General features: G+C 41.0%; 1 long non-coding RNA gene across 1 annotated transcript; it reads left to right on the top strand.

The window, feature by feature from the left end:
* The first annotated feature begins 3,907 nt into the window (after positions 1-3,907).
* On the top strand, positions 3,908-4,645 carry lncRNA:CR46212 (long non-coding RNA:CR46212). Its single transcript, NR_133214.1, has 2 exons — positions 3,908-4,208; positions 4,267-4,645. It is a non-coding gene; the product is annotated as a long non-coding RNA:CR46212 (long non-coding RNA).
* The last annotated feature ends 9,316 nt before the right edge of the window (positions 4,646-13,961 follow it).

Raw genomic sequence — 13,961 nt, 5'->3', positions numbered from 1 at the left:
TTTAGCTTCGTTTATACGCCAAAATAAAGCAAACTTATATATGATATTAGGTTAATAAAATTAGAAAATATGCTTATATATATAAATATAGAAAATAATATAAAACTGTAACTAATAGAATTGAAAAAGAAGTTAATGTGATGTTCAAATAGTACAGGTGTAAACTCCGCACTGGAGATTGAATAGTAGAAACTCGCCTGCAGAAATTTGACTGATTAGCCAGTTTGAAATGGCGTTGCTGCAAATGGAGCACGTGACTGTTTGATAGAGGAATGAATGCTGGCAGGACGAAAAGGAGGAAGGAGTGCGGAGCAAAGCTTGGGGAATTCGCTGATGCCGCTGCCGATGGCAATGGCAATGGCGATGGCGGAGATGAAGCTTCACTCTGCATGGCAAGTGCACGTTTTGTAACGAATTGAAAACATTGTCGTCGCTGTACATTCACTGCCACTTTCCTCCTGCCACGAATTCACTGCACTCCACTCTACTCCATCCATTTAGTCATTCATTCATTCATTCACTCATTTGCTGCAACATTGTTGCGAGGCAGCCAACAATGATGCCATCTAATGAATGTGGCAACCGTTTCGACAGCAACCGAAATTCAAAATGACTTTTATCGCCTTTAAGGGACCAGCGGGCCCAAAAAAAAAAGGAAAAAAGAAACAAGTATTCACTTGACAGCCGCCCATCAAAGCCTTTAACAAACATTGACTGCATCAAATGGCATTTGCATTGAGAATTTCTTTCAATTAAATTGACATTTCGGCATTTGAGCTTGAATGAGTAGACAGCTTGCAATTCCACTCAAAGATGAAAATTTTGTGAATTTTAGAAATTGCTCTTTACTTAAAATAATCCTATATTTAAAAATACTGTAATTTAATTGGAATTAAATGATAAATGTATTTACAGAACAGAATTTACTGAAAACAATATAAGAAGTTTGTAGTAAAACGATTTGACAGCATAGTAAAGTAAAACGACATATTCTAATCAGAAAGCTAAAATAAGATAAAAAACAATTTTTTTTTATAATAATGTGGAGTATATATTTCAGAATAAAGTATAGAACTAAACACCAACTAATTTTGAGTGTGCCCTATATATGTATAGATAAACTTGGTGATCAACTATCTTGGGTATTAAATACAAAAATGAATATCTAACATGGCCCAAAGGGATTCCTTCTGTTGATTGCACTGCCATAGAAGTGAAGCCAATCCAATTCAAATTTTCCGACTCGGCTAAGTAGCGCAGCGGCGGCAACGAAAAACTGTAGCGAAAAGTTCAAACAATGTGCGGAGTGGAAGGGTAAATGGCTGCGAACCCACGAGTCAAGCATCAAGTTTTGTTGATTTTGGCGTTTCTGCGACTTGAATGCCACCCAACGCCACATTTCCAACCCACCACCCCATCCGCTGCAATCCTTTTAGCCTTTCCGACACTGCATTCCGCTTTTTGTTAATTTAGCATAAGTGACGAGTGAGTGACTCTTGGTAAATGCTTTTGGGCAAGGGCGCGAAGATTGATTAGAGCGTGAAAATTGTTGGCATTCCGCGGGTTTTTTTCGTTTTTATCATTCAGCCAACAGAGTTTAACGGGTCCAGCTGAGCCAACAATTGATGACTGTCAATGGTACATAATTAATTAACGTTTAATTCGAAAAGTGCTCTGCATAATTAATAGACTTGCCTGGCAAATAGGCGTGATAAATATATGGGTATCGGAAAAAATTGTATGCATTAAATATACATTTTTAATAATTATGCTTTATGCATGCGGCAGTAACAGTAACACTGATTGAAAATTTTATGCTTTGCCCATATGCGCAATGAATATATAAAATTTAAATTATGTTCATGTTGGGTAAAGGTTTTATTCCAGAGAGGCGTTTCTGCAATTTTAGGTGAGTGTTTAAAAATTATTTTATATGAATATTTATTATTTTTTACATTACATATTTACATATTTACTTGCAGTGAGAATGATATATTTCAAAAGGTCAATCGTTTAGGTAAATGAGCAGCTTTTTAATGATCCAACATTTCATATTTTCTTGAGAGTCTTAAAGTTCACACAAGCCCAAACGAACTGCCATAGATGGAATGCTGTTGTGAAAACTGATTGCTTTTGCATTGGACAGTTTTCCATCCAATAGCCAACAGGCCACAGATGAGTTGAGTACGCTTCTTTGCAGGCATCTTATTCGCATTGCACTTAATGCTGGCTAATGGCCCAACAACCTGACAACCATGAGACAACAGCACTAACATTTGAGGGAGGGTGGCGAAAGGGGCATCAATCATACGCCACGTAAACCGCAAGCCGAAAGCCGCCAGTCGAAAGCCATTTTAAGCTGCATATTTATGGCTAAGCAGGGCGCTGCAGCGGCACAAGCACAACTAGCTGCAACTGAAGCTATATATACACATAGCTATATAGCTTTAGGGGAATCGGGTTGGCGGAGGACGGTGGACGGAGGGGTCACCCGGAATTGGTAGCAAAAAAGCCAGCAACATGCAAAAACGTTGCAGCTGCGTGTGCAGCAGACGATAAGCGAGCTGGAGCGGAGCACAAATGGTAAGTAGAATGTGGAAAGAGTAGCTGGGCCGCTGGCGTGGGATCCGTTTTCCCAGGGGGATTCCCAAAGGATTCGCAGCCCGACGAGATATGCATGTTAAGTTGCGACGGGCAAAGTTATGCCCGATCCGGGATGCTGGGTGCCCCCCCCCCAGTAACTGTAACTGCGGTTAAGTCAACAAATTAAAACTTTTTCCACTCCCAGCCAAGGAAAATGAGATGGTTTGAGTTGGTTTGAGGGCTGCAGTTGGAGTTGGCAAACTCCCCCAACTTATGCACGAGTTATGCGCATAAGCGGCAGTAGACAGCGCCAAAGGAATAAAATACTATTTAATTAAACTTTTGCACGTGGCCGTTGCGTTTGTGTTTGCTCAGAAATGTATAATAATTTTAATTCAATTTATGCTCAACATCCAGCCGGGTCCAACACAAATAGAGTAGCTTTCATTTCAAAACTAATTTGGATATGGCACATTTTCGGGAGTGGAAACCACGTGATTTTCAGGGCATAAATAACCGTTTGTGGTCCGAGAATGTTGCTCATTTGTATGGGAGATTGTGAAAATGGGGGATGCCTGGTAAGGGGTTTCAGTTATATAAATTGCTTGTGAAATTGAATCTTTATGGTTCAGCTGGAATATTTTGGCAGATAGTCTATAAATTATGGCCACCAAGGGCTTACATGCACGCAAAAAGTTGTTGGGGGATTTTTCCTCTCACTTATTTTCTATATGTGAGTATTTTTCCTCTTCTTTTTTTTTTTTTTTTTTTTGCTTTTACCCTGGGAAATGGCTCGCATATGGTGTTCTTGTTTCGGAGCAGCCTTTGTCTGCTGCTGTTGTTGTAAATGATTATCTTGGGCCGTCGTCTGCCGGCTCATCGCGTTGAAGTGGCACATTTTGTGGCCTGGCAATGGGTAGAACATTTCGAAATAGTTTCTAAATTAGTTTGCAAATGTTTTTGACGTATGTTTTGCGGCAAAGGGATTGCTACTCGCCCGCAATGTAACATATGCCCGTATGCGTAATATTATTTTAAACCTTTCGTCGTGGTGATTTTGGAGTGGGGCAAATGAATGATGAGTGGTTCGACCAAGTACGAATGCCTCTTCAATTTATCGAAGGTTGTCCCACTTTAAGCATTTACAATTTGCCTCTCTCTTTTTTACGCTGCGCACTGTGGCGTATACGCAATATGCTAATCAAGCTTTCATTGCATACTTTGCAGCTCATTTGCATAGCGCTCACCCACATATAACAACACACATACACACATTGCTTTCGAAAAGTTGGCAGTTTGCTGTCAGTTTGCACACTTTTAAAAAACATACATTTTTTACGAGTTCGTGGTATATTCCACGAATTCCCTCCGCCGCACATGATGATTGATCGGATCTCAACACGACTTTCACCTTATCATCCAATTGCAGAGCATCGAAGTTCGTTGGCCTGTGATGGCTGTCATCTCCTAGCTGCTACGGCTTAATTCCCTTAAAGAAACCTGGCCGCATGCCCTCAGCTTGTGGCCTTCCATTTAGTTACTGGCCTGGTTCTGCAATATTCATGCAGCTCTCGAGTTCCCGGTAAAGTCAAATCGAGCCTTGGGCCGTTCGCTCGTTTACAGCTGTAAGTGTTGTAATAAGTGAAGTGTATTTACCCAACAACAAGACCACGTCCTTAAAAGCTTCTCATCGTAAGCCCCTCACCCTTCTTTATGTTTCCATGGACCTGTGCAACGGTACAAAGTTTACGAAACGTTGGAAAATTGTTTGCGGCCATAAAATTGTGTGCAACCGAAGGTCCGAAAAAGACCCCCGGGCTGAAGTTGTAATTGGGAATGAGCTCGAACAGACATCGCCCTCAGCCGCTCGGCATTTTGTTGGCTCCTTTCGGATTGGCTCTGCTCTCCAAGATACACGTTAAAATCTTTTAGCTGTTTTAAATCTTTCGGACTTCAATTTGCTTGGCAATCCTCTTAAAACATTATTGTATACTTTTAAAATTCGTTTAATTTGCATTTTTTATATACACTTACAGAAATTTTCATTTCACTTTTTCATGCATAAAACGCTGGCGTTGATTAACGATTTTGCAGTAAATGGAGTTTTAATCGTATTTCAATCTACAAAAAGTAATAAATTGACAGTTAAATATTTAAATAATTAATTCAACAGATATTAAATATGTGTAATGTATTACTTATTACTCACTTTTTTTTAAGTCTATTTAAGAACTATTTTTTTTTCCAGTGCACTCGTGCCCTTGTCGTGCTTATCTTTTGGGGCTATCAAGTTATTAAGTTTATGTAATTGTTGTTCCATACCGAACATTTGATTTGGAATGGCTTATGGCAGCTTACGAAGGCGTTATCTTCGGATAACTTGTCCCCAGGCCGTCTCGACTGACAAGTTTTCAGCTCGGAACTCAGTTTTTGTTTTAGATTCTGTTTCCGCTTCCGTTTCAGACACGGCATAAAGTTTCAAGTTCAAAGTGAGTGCCAAGTGTGGGCTCTAATCAGACTCAGATGTGCAGTGCACTGCAAAATCAAGTGTCAATGTGTTGACTCTTTGTTATTTGTAATTCAGGAGGCGAACCTCCACAAATAGAGAGATCCGAGTGATGAACGGCAGTCATTTCTATACGTATTCCTATCCCTATATTCGTATTCCTAGTCGTATACCCATTCCTAGTCAGAGTCAGCAATTTGCTCACATTCCTTTGGCTTTGTCGATGCGCCTTGTCGGCAGTTGATTAATGATGACAAAAGTGGGTGCTCCGTGAAAAGCAGAGCGGAACGTGGAAACTGGGCAAAAGCTTAATCAACAGATGCGACAGATGAGGAAAAACTGGGGATGGGGTATTGGGCATACGGAATAGAAGCATCCCGGTCCCATGTCAACCCCAATTTCTGGGCCTCACCTCATCAGCGTTTGACGTTATTTCGCAGCTCCCGAAAAGTGGGCGCGGCTCTCGGTTACTTTGATGTTCCTCACGTAACCGACCCGCCTAGGCTACGCCCCCATCGCCGCCCACCACCGCAGCTTGTTTCAGCCGTAAGCATAAAAATTCCGAAGAGACAAGCTTTAAAATTGTAAAGGACAGCGTAGCCAATTTTATAAAGGGGCCAACGAATGCGAATACGAGCGCTAATAAAAATTGTACCAGGAAATGGTCATTGTTTTCGAATCGATTACAAGTAAAAGGGTTGATCATAAATCTTGCCTCGAAAGCAATGAATCATTTCGTGTGCACTCTATATAGGCCTTTCCACTTGGCATAAATGTCAAAAATTTTGATAGAAATGCCAATCAATTTGAGGATCTTCTGGCCTCTGGAAAATATCTCTTTTTGCGTATTTAATTTCGTTTTATGGCATTTTATGGGTGGCATAAGTCAAAAGCGGCCATAAAAAAACGCGTCTTGCAAAGGCATGCGCTTGTATTACGCATACGCCGTGTTGAACACGCAATAAAAATACCAATTGCAGCGTGTTCGTCCCACAGCCACGCCCACACGCTACGCCCACGCCTCTGTTGCCCATGTGCACAAGTGAGGGGATTCCCGTTGGCCATTGTTTCGTAATGTGGCTGCATGCAAAATTTATTGTTGATTTTATTTTCACCGTCGTCCTTTTTACACAACACATTTTCCGCTTCCTTTTTGTGCATTTTTATGGGCATAAATTTACAAGCAGCCACCGGTATGGGATCGTTTGGTATGGTAAGGTTTGGATAGGTTCTCTGAGAGGCTCCGCTGGGCACTTGGGAAACTCGTAGAGGCAGTCGCCACTCTTGGCAGAGACCCCAGGTGCGTTAGTCTGTCAGCCTTGACCGACAGTCAACGGACGACGGTGCGAGAGGGCGGGAAATCTGTAGCAGGCATAAATTCAACTGCAAAGCCACCAGCTGGCTCAGGACAGTTCCAAGTTGAAAAGTTAAATATACACACAAGGCGTTTGTCGTGGCACTCGGAGAAATACAAACTAAAGTGGCGATTGTGCTGCGGAAACAGCGAGCAAATTGCATTTAATCAATGCAATGCTTAAATAAATAGCCACTTAATCTATTTAATAGTTAAATTAAATTATTTAATCTAGATTTATTCGAATTGGTTAATTGATACGCTAAATAAATGCTTTTCATTTGATATTTATTCTTGTATTAAGATTTCTGTATTTAATAGTAAATTTATTATTATTAAACGTTAATTTATTTGCTCTCAAATGTTTTCAAAAATACATTTTTTTATTCTTAGCTTTAACTTAATTGAATTATAACTACAACTGCAGTTTCCTTCTTAATAGAGGTTTTTTTTACGACTTTCAAAAAAGGTTGATTTTTATTGCATTTGTTTTATTGTTCAAAAAGGTTGTAATTTTTCTGCAGTGCTCATGCTTGATTACATGAATTTGTGATTGGCTAATCCGACGAGTAAGGACCTCAAGATGCTTGTCTTTTGCCAGCAACTCCGACCCGGCTCCAGCTCGACTTGAGACTCGGATTGGATGGGGCTTTGAACGTGGGCTTGCGTGCAGCACAGCCATTAGACGAGTATATCGGCAACGAGGACATCGTGGAAGGGAGCTGCGATTCCTGGGCACGTGGCAACGAATTTACTCACATGTATCCTTGCCTGCCTTGAAACGAGCGTGAAAGTATTTTCAGCATTTTTGGCGTAACGCTGAAACGGCCAATTAATATTCCCCTACTCCGAATTTCGTACTTTCTCTTCTCTTTTTTTTTTACTGTTTTGAGGCCTATTGATTTTTTGTTACCTTTGCAAACTTGTTGAGGCGCACAGTCGTTTGGCCTGTTTGAGTGGGCGGTGGGTGAAAAAGTGGTTGTGTGCCCAACAATTAAGCCATTTTCCTTGGGGGCGGCAAAATGGCAAAGTGTTTGTGGCATTGGTATTGGTACGTGCATGTGTGTGTGTATGTGCGATGTCCGACTGCAATTGATATCGCACCATTGCATTTGGTTTCGTGTAATTGCAATGCATAATTCGGACTTGGCGGTTCAGCGGTTTGTGAAGCGTTATAATGCGCTTATGTCTCGACATGTCAGGGAAATCGGAGGCAGGCAACTAATATAATTAGGCAGATAACATGTCCACGCAAATCAAATGCTGCCAGTCACTTGACCAACTGCTTTGTGTCCATCGACTAATCGAAAAGATAAACATCTAAGCGGTGACTTGGTTTTGAATTTATGGCTCGTGGCTTAAACTTAAGATGAACATTGACTTAAGTTTTTGGAAACCATATTTGATTTGTGGATGTTCTAGTCTAAAATCTATTAGAAACGGATATTTAGTGGAGGAGTCAAAAGGTAGTTAGAAGCTTAGCTATGAGCTGCTTTAGTAGTTTTTTAATTTGTATAAAAAAACTAATTGTGGCTTGGGCAACTCAACAGATCCAAAGAAGATATACTCGTAATTGTCCAATAGAATTACAAATTGCACATTTTCCACTTCCAATTGCACTCAGATATAATAACTGTTCAGGATAAAATCTAAGCCACTTGTTGCCTGCTCCTCGCCGTTGGCAGTCGCCAAGGTTCTGAAAGCCAGAAAGACTCGCCAAACCCCACCACCACTACTGTTGTCACAAAGTGTTCGCACAATTATTTTAAATGACTCGACACAAAAATTAAAAATGCAATAATTGCATAATGAAAGCGTGTGCCAACAAAGTCGAGCTGGCCGACTGTATGGCTGGCAGCAGAAATCGTTTCGGGCAAGTGGCCAAAACGGATGAGGCATGCCTCCGAAACTCTTGTGTGCATAATTCAAGCCAAGGGTCGACAACTAACGCCTGGAAGGCGGATCCGTGGTAGGACAAAAGGTGCGGACTCGCAGGATACACGGGACTAAAGGACCAATGGACAGAAAAAGGTCTCAGAGAGCGGTTAGCAGTGGTGTGAACAAAGAGAGCAAATCCAAAGCGGCTTAAATGTGTGCTAAGTGCCGTTGAGCTTATAATGAAACACGACACACTCACTCACTAACACACACCCACTTACACCTGCGCCTACGTATACACATCTTTATGCACGGAGAAAAATATCTTTGATTAATGAATTGTGATATTATTATTTTATTTCTAATGCTACCATCTTTGGTTTGAAGGTAAAAAGTTCTATTAAATAAAGCTTTCTTTGACATCAAAGAAAATAATTTTAAAGATATAAAGGGTTTATAGTTTATAAAGTTATTTTTTTCCCTGTTCTATATACAGAGAAGAGACTAGAAACGGCGACCGGGGGAGACGTAGTGGAGCGCAGTTCCCGCCCAGCAGCCACACCCACTTCCGGTGTTTGTCCAGGTAAAGCTGGGGGCCAAAACGCAAACCGCAAAAACCGCCAACACATACACATACACAGACACCAACACTAACTCACCAGCAGCAACACCCACACAAATACACCAAACGGACATTAGACGCCGAAACAAAGTAGTAAACTAGGCGCAGCCTCAACCACAAGGAACCGCCTCGTTTGTTATTCTCTTTTTTATGATTTATTTGCCAAACAAAATTTCCGTTGTCATCTCCTTGATTGATGGCCCCGAGGTCCCGGGATGTTCGCCTGTCAGTCCTCCTATTCATTTGAGTGTGTTATTAAACTCATGCTTAATTAACGCAATTATTTCTGCCATTTATTTGGCAGAAGCGATTCGATTTAAGCCCCTCAAATTTGACTGAAGTGAACTTGGTATCGTATCGTCCTGCTGGCGCGCATCCCTCAATTGCTTGTCACTTCAAAGTTATTTTTCGACGCGGCTGCCTTTTTCTATTCACTGAGAAAAATGTTATATGCCTAACAATAACTAATGAAATGTAATAATTTTTTTAAGAAAATGAATATGAAAACGAATAATGCATTTAATATTTTCTAGATCTATTGAACTGTGATAATTATTACTGTAATTGTACGAAAAAATCTTAGTTTTCTAGAATTAGAATTTTTATTTTGTTCAACTTATAATCTTTCTCAAACCAACAACTCAATTTTTCCTGAGGCCATCAATGTTGGCGTTGTTGATCACAAAATTGAATTGAATATACAATTGAATTTTTGAGAAATGGCCGCACAGGCAGCCCAGCAGCCATTGCATAATTCCTGTGCAGACAGCTCCAAGGGGTGGCAAAAAGTTGTACGCGTGGAAAAAGCATACACACGGGCAAGCGAAGGAAAATGGTGAAAATCGGGGGAAAACTGCAAGGTGCATGCTGAGTTATGACAGTCGTGTAAGGTCACGCCGGCAGCAGCTGTCGGTGATGGGTGGCAAAATTGAGCCTGGACAGTTCCATGCATGGCAAATGACAGTCGAACTCGAAGTCGAAGTCGAGGTGTTCAAGGATTTGCCTCGACTCAAGTGCAATGATGCGGCAATAACAGTTGGCCAAGGATGTGCGAGTGATCCGGGCTGAGAGGCTGCCAAGTGCCTGGCAATTGATTGTAAATAGGAAAATGATTACACATAAAATTGGGTTAGCCCTGGCTGTCTTCGTGGGTAGAAAGGTTGGCTGCAAATGATGCATTGTCCACTTGTGCTTCAGATAATATTTCACCATTGCAGTCAAGGGGAATTTCAATTAAATGTTAAGTATTTTTGCACTTTAAATGTCAGCTGAGCCATTGATTTTTTAAAGTATACTGAGTCAAAGAAGATGTGGGATTTCTTTCTTTTCGGAAAAAAATAATTGAATTGCTTTGCTTAACGATAAATTCTTCCGTGAACACACGCAATTCAAGTCAAGAGATAAACAAGGCTAGAATGTGTGCCTTGTCAATAAGCCACGTTTTATTTCTCTTTACCTTAAGGATCGTATTGTTAAGGGTTAACTCCTCGGACAAGTGAAGAGCTGCTGTGTCGCCACTAGCTGTCTAAATATTTAGACAATCAAACAAGATTTGCGGCAGGCAAGCTATTTATTTTGTGGTTAAGATGCTTGCTTCCCAATCGATTCAATTCGAATGGACCTTCCATCTTCCATTGCTTCCTTTGCGGTGTTGGCCAATGTTGCAGCCATGAGAATTTCGTTTACGTTTCAGTTGCTGCCCGATTTTGTGGTGCCGTTGGTTTCGATGGTTAGTCCTAAGGGGGCAGCTGGATGTGGCCCAAAAGCAAAGTCAAAGGCGGAATCCGTATGCCGGAAGCCAAAGGGGATTTTTCATTAGACGCGCAAATGAGGTCAAAGGGTGAAAGCTGCTCAAATGTTGTTTGGCTGTTCGATTAATTAGACATTTGGCTTCGGCTTTGAAGGCTATTAAATATTTACACCTTAAAGGCGGGACTGCGCTCTTTATTCGGATTAAGTGCTTGAATGCAATAGTAATAGGGCATGGAAATTTGTTGAAAATGAGGAATGAATGTGAATAAGAAAGTGGATTATGCATCATACTTAAAATTTTACGGAATTTACCTCACTTAAAGGGAGTCATTATAATTGTTTTCTACATATTTAATTTCTTTTATCTTTAAAAAATAAATCAATTTTTATTGAAGACAACGACGAAGAGCAGTGCCACCTCGAAGCGGGCTCAATTTGCATAATCGAAAATGAGATCTGTACCCGGGGGGCTTTAAAAACATTTAATTGAAACGCGTTACGAGTCACGTACAAGGCGCCAACGACACTGTTAATTATAAATTTCCCTGGTTTGTGTGCAGGAGTGGGAGTTTTTATTGCGCTGCATCGGCAATTAACAGACAAATATAACAACAAATAACTGCCAGCCAGCCATTCAGCCAGGTTTGCAGATGCTGCGATTTTTATGCCCGGCGATGGCCTGCAGTTGAATTATTGGCGGTTGTTCATGCCGCAGCTGCCGGCATTAATCCAACACGCTCTCTTCCAGGACGCTTCCGTGTGCCATGTGCCATGCCATGGCACATCTAACCGATGCGCCTCGTAAACCGGACCCACAATGGTGCCCAACAATGGTACCCCTTGCCAGTCCGATTTCATCTACGGTTCGACATCAGCTTCAGCTCCTGGCCAATGGGCATTTTTTTTGTTGCAAGCAGTGATTTGCGTGCATCGGCATGTCCTGCGAGGATTTCGACCTCGCAGGCCGCGGGGTTTTTCTCGTTGTTTCGGTTTTTATGCGCCGCATATCGTTGAGCTTTTGGGGTATCTCGGTTGTTTGCTCAGTGGATGGTACTTTCAGTTGCTATAGTAGGTTTTTTGCTCTTTTTTTTAAACTAATTTTCACTGAAAGCTAGTTTAACATTTTTCATGTTCATTAAAGGAACTAACAAAGCACAAAAGGCTGTTACAGGCAAAGAACATTTAAAAAAACCGAGCAAAAAATTTTACATTTTAAAGCAACAGATCCGCACAAGATAAGCTACTTTATTTATTTTTAAAAAAATAATGTAAGATATTTAGTTAGTTAGGAACCTTAATATATTTTAAGCATCAGGTTTATGTTATATATTTATATACGTAGTGGGTATATTCCCGTTGAGAACGTTGCTCGTTTTGCTTTCTGGTATTTTAGTTTCGCGTCCCTGCCTGGCATTCAATTGAAACGAAACGCGAATGGTCACCGGGGTAAACCGATGCAAAAGGGTCGTAGGGGCACACATACGCACTCTCTGATTGCATCAAGTTGAAATAATGTAATTAGTTTTTGTGCCGCGGTCGGGAGCAGGATGCAATTCGCTGGAGTGGGGATTGCTGATGTGGCTTGGGGTTTTTGCTGGGGCCATGGCGATGGTCGAACAAGTTTGCTGTCCGATGTTTTTGGGGCCTCGTTAGCAGTTTGTTTTGCGGATGGGAGTTGTCAGAAAGGTGGGTTTTGGAACTGTTTGTTTCGATTAGAATTTGGTAATGATAACCGCTTTGATTAGATGGCGAGTCGTTTTGACACCTCTGCAATGGTAGTTGTCGTATGCAATCAGATAATTAAAGCCGCTCCCGTCCCGTTTAACTTTTTCGTTTGATGAGTGCTAAAAAGTTTGCTATGAATTCGAATATCAAATCTAAACATTTCTTTTGACTTTGTTCAGTTTATTACGGGATTTAATGTACCGTATTCAAAGAGGAAAAATATTTAAGGAATTAAAGGTAGCCTAAATCATTTTCAACTTGATTATACTTACCAAGTACTTAAATTTCAGAGGATTCTACAATATAATCCGTAGCACGATGTCATGTTTTGGCGCTCAACACACAAAACTAATTTCATTCCAATCTAATTATGGCATAACTCATATTCCAACAGCCGCTGGACTAACTTATGTAAATCTCCCCGAATCGCTGGACTTCTCTATTATTCCGCCTTCCTTTGGCACTCTGGGCTCCATTTGTGGCCTACATATTTAAGTAACTCTTACATCAAGCTGGCAACAAAAAGTCCCTCTTTTGGCCGCATTCCAATGCGCGAGAATCGGAAAGCAGCAGACTGGGCCAATTTAATGGTGCCCATTACGCGCCATATCGATGGCCAATTGTGCACAAAAAAATTATCGCACCATAGCATGCCATCGCAGCTCGGCCGTATGCCATTCGCTGGGCCGTCAAATAATTAATTAGAAAATAATTGCACGTAATAATTCATGGGAGTCCCATCGGTCCGGTCCAATTTGGGCATAGATAGATAGATAGGGAGAAGAAAGCAAATAGCCCATGGGTAGCCTGCCACAGATTTGGTCCTGCGATTTCCTACTGCTGCCTGAGTGTAGAGTGTGGGCGGCCATGGCTAATTCCAACAGTTACTGCTGTTAATTTTGTATGCATTCGATTGGGTGCGCTGCGGATGCCGGATGCCCCACACTCCGGCAACTGTCATGTCGCATATATCTAAAATTAATCATTGGCATGCAGCATAATTTATTATGTCACACAGTGGCCGCATTGGCCACAAACCTAAAACTGCCGGCAGGACCAAATCAAACCAGAGGCAAAGAGGCGTTTAGTTTCTGCGGTTGCTGGTTTGACAAGGCACAGTTAAAAATAGAGCTCGGCATCTGATGGTTTCTAACATACAGTGATGGAAAATGTTTTAGAAACAAGACTGATATTCAATATTTTAATATGAATAATACAAAAAGAAATAGCAGTACACCAAGCTGCTTAAGAACCCATAGATAAATTATATTATTTTTGTTAATCCACATACTTTATTTATTCTTTCCAGCACCTAACATATACATCAGTTTGTTCTGCGTTAAAAATGTCATGTTGATGGGCGGTTGTCGGGCTCTTCAATCAAATGCGCAAATTTGTATAATTACAGGCTGGCCGACTGCTGGCCTCAAGTGTTGGAGCCATTTGATTTAATCACGATAATAGCCTTTGCATGTCGCGGTCTTCTATATATACAAATTTATATGTATATATGTATGTGTGTGTGTGTGTGTGTGTGGGGC

This window comes from Drosophila melanogaster, chromosome 3L (assembly GCF_000001215.4).
Source record: "Drosophila melanogaster chromosome 3L".
Lineage (NCBI taxonomy): Eukaryota > Metazoa > Arthropoda > Insecta > Diptera > Drosophilidae > Drosophila > Drosophila melanogaster.
This window is presented reverse-complemented; position numbering and strand designations above follow the sequence as displayed.